The 6,019-nt window shown below is 36.8% G+C and overlaps 1 long non-coding RNA gene across 1 annotated transcript; it reads right to left on the bottom strand.

The window, feature by feature from the left end:
* Positions 1–589: 589 nt before the first annotated feature.
* Positions 590–4,417, bottom strand: LOC309667473. Its single transcript, XR_014267790.1, has 2 exons — positions 3,074–4,417; positions 590–2,774 (listed from the first exon to the last, which is right to left on the bottom strand). It is a non-coding gene; the product is annotated as an uncharacterized lncRNA (long non-coding RNA).
* Positions 4,418–6,019: the final 1,602 nt, after the last annotated feature.

Here is a 6,019-nt window from a genome sequence, read left to right on the forward strand (position 1 = left end):
AGCCTAGATTTGGTTTGGGGAAAAAGCAAGACTGGCCTCTGAGCTGCAGAGCTTGAAGTCAAATGCGTCTGAAAGGAAGTCCCCCAGTTGGAAATCTAAATTGAAATCCTGGCCAGTAGAACCAAGGTGTCAATCCAATGGAGTGAGAAAGTGTCGGGGTCTGAGGCTATGCGAAAGAAATGAGGCTTGCCAAACCAGAGCAAGAGGCGTAAGAACAGAGGAGAGAAGGCATTCTCCGTTCGATAAGGCTCCTGAGATAGTGAAAATCCACTAAATAGAATCAAATAGGTACACTTTGTTTGGATTTTGGTTCCCTGTCACTTATAAGCTTTGTGACCTTGGGCAAGTTCCATAGACTCTCTAGGACTCAGTTTCTTCATGTGTACAATGTAAATATTTAAGGTTGAATGAATTAATGCATATAAAATATCTCACCCTGTATTCATAAGTGCTCACTAAGTTGCAGATGTTTTTGTTAATTATTGTCAACCCTGGTTGAGAAGAGAGCTGTAAGAGGTTGGATGTGCTTAATGCTTCAAGAGCCACACCTGACACCATGTTCTCCCAGAGCATTCTGGGAAGTATCCTCTTGCCCCCTTTCCCTAATGTTGGAGACAACCAGACCACAGGGGATCCATGACATGGGTCTCACAGGGTCCTAGATGGGGCAAAGAGCTAGGTAACTGTCACTAGTATTTGCAGTGTTTATAGAGCTAAATGCAGAGATACCAGCAGACATGTCCTGAAGGGGAACTAAGTGGAAGAAATGCAAATTTGAGGTTTTATCAAAGCAGTTAAGAAGAGGAGTCAAGGCTCACAGCCCAAACCAGGAAACTGGAGGAACCAGGAAAGCTGAGAGTGAAGAGAAAGGAGCATGTATTCAGGAGTGAGCTAAAATGGATCCCCAAGGTGGAGTGCCCACACTGGCTATGGTAGGGCTTTAAGAGGTTCCAGTGAGGTTTTGTTTGGTCTTAGACAGACCAGTTCACTTGAAAGAACCAGATTAGGAGAGACAGAAAAAGGGATAACTGTTAAAATCTAGTGTGACCTCTTCAGAAGGCAGTGTTCTTCAAGAATCATAAGCCTAAGTGCAAGTGTTAGATCTTATTCTACCATACGATTCCCCAATCCTGGAAGGGACGAGAAGTCTTTGGCAACTGTAGCCCTCTATCTCAAATCCTAAGAAACTTCTTCCTGGGGGCACAAGTACGTGCTGGTTCTCATCACCCAAAGCGTATTCATTTCCCAGGAAAGTGAACTAAGAGCTGTTTATCTGATTTTCTCCCCTGCTTCCCACTCTTGATTACCTGTCTCCTGGAAAGAGAGAAAGAGGAGTCTTAACCTTGAATGTGATGAATTGATTTCACCTTAGGACTGGCACAGTTCTCCGTCAACATACTGTGCTGCCTTAATGCCCAGATGGATTTAGAAAAGAGCTTAGGAATCTTCTTTCTCCTCATACCCTACCAAAATTTATTGTTTGAAATAAATTCCGCTGAGGTTTCTCAAATGGTCATTTGTGTTGTTCTCATTGGACTGAAGGATAGGAAATACCATCTGCATTCTCTTAGAATTAGGGTACCATATAGAAAAACAGTTTTATTTCCTCTACCTCCTATTATGTTACTAATGTGAGGCGGAAAAAGAACTATGGTTTTGGCTGTGGGTGGTAAGAAGCACTGGGTCTTTTTCAAAAAAGCAGGCATTTCTTGCTATGAAACGACATTGCTTGTTTTCGGAGAATTTCTTTAGAATGTAGCCTTTAAATTTGTTTTTATTCCAGGGGGGGAAAAAAAAAGAGAACCAGTGTTTCAGTCTCTATATTCAACAGGAGAATGTAGAATCCATGATTTGTCTATATTTCTCTAATTTGTAAAGGATTAATTCACTGCTGACCTAAATTCTTTCACAGTAGCAAAGTGAGAACTGTTTCCAAGCAACCAGAAATTACTGACATGAGGATTCAATCTTTCAGCATTTTTCACAAAAGCCAAGAAGTCTATTCTGCTGGTCAGATGAATGGAAGATGTGTGATGAGAAGCATGGGACCTCCGAAAGACCACCAAAGCTTCTTATGACTCTAGAATACACCCTCTGTCTGTACAGTCAGGACCATGCATTTTGGTTGGAAAAACACTCACAGTTCCATTTACCGAGAAATCCCAAAAGACTCTTCATGGGCTTCTTATTCTGATTGAATGTCAGTAATAGGTATATGTAGAACAGTTTTCCCAACAAAAACATGCAACTAAATGTCTTCTTCAGTCTTAGGAATTGAAATCGTGTCTACTTCTTTTTATAACTTGAATTTTTATATATTTGAAGAGCAGATTAACTGAGACAAGTGGGTTCAGACCAGTGCTCGACACATGGGAAGTACTCAATGGAGCTTTGGTGATGATTTAATCATTGGTGATGGAGGGGTGAGGCCAGCCTAATGGCAAATCAGAACCTCTCCGTGGAAAACAGGGAAGTTTGTGTACTCAGCAAAAAAAAGATTTTTTTTTTTAAGTTGAGTGACCCGTTTCATTTTACAAATGAGATAATGAGTTGTTTGCCCAACTTCAGTGGTGGTCAAGGGAGAGATCTTAGTTCCTAACTACTGAATTCTTCTCTACTTCATAGTGAATAGCATCCTAATCAATTTGAAGTTCTCTAACAACCTCCTCCAGGTTCATAGTTTGATCTATGGCAAACCATTAGAGTCAGGCTGATCTGAATTTCTAGGAGGATACGAAATGTAAATATTTTGTAACAGAAACAAATAAAGGAAACTCAGATGGCTCACTTGTAATTACTGCCTGAACAAGGTACTATTTGAAACTGTATACATTTCAGTGTCTCCCAAATGTCTATAAATGCTCACACATGAAAGACCTCTAGTAAATTTCTATTTTATGAATCTTAGATACTTAATGTATAAAATAAGAGTATTATTTATTTAGAGAAGATGTTGTTAGAATTTTAAAAACAAATTAATAAGTACAATCCCTGGTGCCTTTTCCTTTTTCCTGATATGAATTCCTTTCCATATCAATAAAATATGATATAATAAAGGCTTGATTAAGGCAACCAAAATGAGGGAACAATTATATATGTAGAGCCAGAAAATAGGAAAAAGAAATTTTCACAGAGGAGGTGAGACCAGCAACCCCTAAAAGATTCCACAGCAAAGAAAGTGGTAAATGGAGTGAGCATTCTGGAAAGAGGGCCTAGCACTCAAGAGTATAGACCATGAAGTTCTTGAGAATAGAGGCAGAAAATATGCCTGAAGGAATAAGAAGAGGCCAATCATTGAATCTGGCCTTTTTTTCTCTACTCAGCATTGTATCATTGAAAACTTTAAGAAGGTGGGTGTATGATGCTATTTGCATTTCAGAAAGAAAGATTTATGAGTAAATACTACTTACTGTCTCCATCTGTGCTAATAGAATTTTGTCCTTACTACAGTGGAAAGAATATAACCATTGGGTTACAGAATTATTTATAACAAAGGCATAGATAGCTAGGACTAGATTTCCTCCAGCTTTATGATCACTGCCTGACTTAAAATAGAATCTAATCTCTATTTGCAACTAAAATCTCCTCTGGGGCTGTATGATAATAGACAATCTAAATTTTTCAGAAATTTTGATGTATTGATGGAAAAATAAATTCTCTCCTACTCTTTTTACATGTCTGAGAAGTGACAGAAATTGGGGAGGGGCTGAAAGACATACAATTTAAAATAGTATCTTATTCAGACAATTTCAATTAATATCTGAGTTATCTTTATTACTTTTAAATACAGAAGAGATAAAGTATATGGAAATTGGATAAGCTTATCTTTTCTAGTTTATAAAGAACAGGAAAATCTTGAGAAAAGGAAACAATCAACATTATAATCAAAGTTATTTTATTTTCAAGATTTAGTGTCCAAATTATTAAGCAGATGACAAGCAATGAAGGACAAAAGGGCAGAAAAAAATAAAACTAGTTTCAGGAATAGACCATTTACCTTCTTGATACTTTCTTTTTTAGAGTTTTCACTATAGTAATTTCTATTCCTCTGAGAATTTGTTTAAAAACGAAAGTACTGTCATTGGGCTTCTGAAAATGGAAAGATTACCCAGGTTGAGGTAAGATTTTCTGTCTTTTCCCATGTGAATGTATGTCTTGATTTGGTATCAGTAAGTCCAAGTTCACATCAATTCTTCATCAAGCTGCACAGAGTGGTGATAAGCAGGAGTCTGAGGCCATGACTTGGTCATTGTTGCTGAAGGTACAGCTCAGGAGAACCACAGGCTGCAGCCCTGGCCCAAGACCAAAAATGGCTTAGTGTCTATCACAACTGAAGGTCTATTTTTACATCCAGGACTGAGTGTGAAGGTTCTTTTATAGGCTGAGCAAAACAGTAGTTGTGCCATCTTTTGTTAGGAGTTCTTGGAATAATGTTTTACATCCTCTTACTTTCAAAAGATCTGTATCCTTATGTTTTAGATGTGGCTCTCGTGAACTCATTTAACTGATTTTTATCCAATTCAGCATTATTTTTCTTTAAGTTAGATCATTTATCCCAATTATAGTAAATGAAATTCCTCATATGTGGGTTTAAACCCACATAAATCTTATTGTGTGATTTCTGCTTGTCATGCCAATTTTGGGCTCCTTTTTCTCTTTCATCTTGCCTTCTATTGGACTGATTACTTTTGACAATTCCAGTTCCTTCCCCTCTACCAGTTTAGGGGTTATGTGCTCCATATCTGTTATTTTTATGATTACCCTTTAGCATGCATCTTTAATTTATTAAAGTTTAGTATTAATTGACATCTTTTCCCCCCAAGAAAATGCAGAGCTTACACACTTTAACTCTGTCATTCCTCTTGATGGATATATTATTGTCATGTATTTTAATTATACATGTGTAAGAGAATATATTAAAGATTCATGCTTTATATATTTATGTACGTATATATAGATATATTCTACAAATTTTGATATTTTAATCTCAATTTTCATTTAGATTTACCCACCATTCTTATTACTTCATTTGATCTTTTTCCTTCCTATGTTTCTGAGCTTTCTCCTGGTATAATGCTCCTACTACTTCTGCTACATGTTTAGAAATTCTAATACAGTGGATCTACTGAAGGTGAACTGTCTCATATATTTGTTATCTTACAATGTGTTTATTTTGCCTTCATTCATGAGGGATATTTGCACTGGGAATAGGTCTCTAGACTGTCAGTTACTTCCTTTCAGTGCAGTACAGATATAATTCCACTGCTTTGTGCTTCCAGTGTTTTACATTTGAGAAGTTAGCTGTCAGTTTAATTGCTCCTTCAAAGGTAATTTGGCTGATTTTAAGATTTTTCTCTTTATTTTTGGTTTTCCAAAATTTGTATGCACCTATGATTATGTGTATATACATGTATGTGTATGTGTGTATATCAACAGATGATTGATAGATGGATGGAAGGAAGGAAGGGAGGAGGCAAAGAGAGATGGAAGGAAGAGAGAATAGGAGAAAAAAGGAAGAATTTTGAATGTTACTAAGCAGGCTTTTTCACACTCCAGATACACCAATGCTTTTTTGCACTCTCCTTTTGCCACCATCTATGTAGAAAGTACTCAGAAAGTGAGAGGTACTTTATTTACTGCCCTCTGAGGGCGGGCATATACCACTTAGAACACAGAGTCAAAATGTTGACATTGATTTCCAAAGTAGGCTCTTAAAACTCATTGAGGAGAGAACAACCTTGAAAACAAAGGTTTTCATTGAAGGCTGAGATCTTTGAGAGACAAAGGACTTTTTGAGTTTAAACGCAAAGCGAAAAGTTGAAACTAAAAATAATAAATTTGAGAAAAATCATGAAGATTGTAAGACAAGTTTTCTTTATATAAGATGAGGAGATAAAATAATTTCTTCTTTGGGGAAGCACTTCCTTTTCATGTATATAGAAAATAGAGCGAAATAGTAAATGATTTATAGATCACAGACAAAGGGTTCACTGTCTTCAACCCCAAACTCTAGAGCAAA

This window comes from Balaenoptera physalus (assembly GCF_965194825.1).
Source record: "Balaenoptera physalus genome assembly, chromosome: 10".
NCBI classification, from domain to species: domain Eukaryota; kingdom Metazoa; phylum Chordata; class Mammalia; order Artiodactyla; family Balaenopteridae; genus Balaenoptera; species Balaenoptera physalus.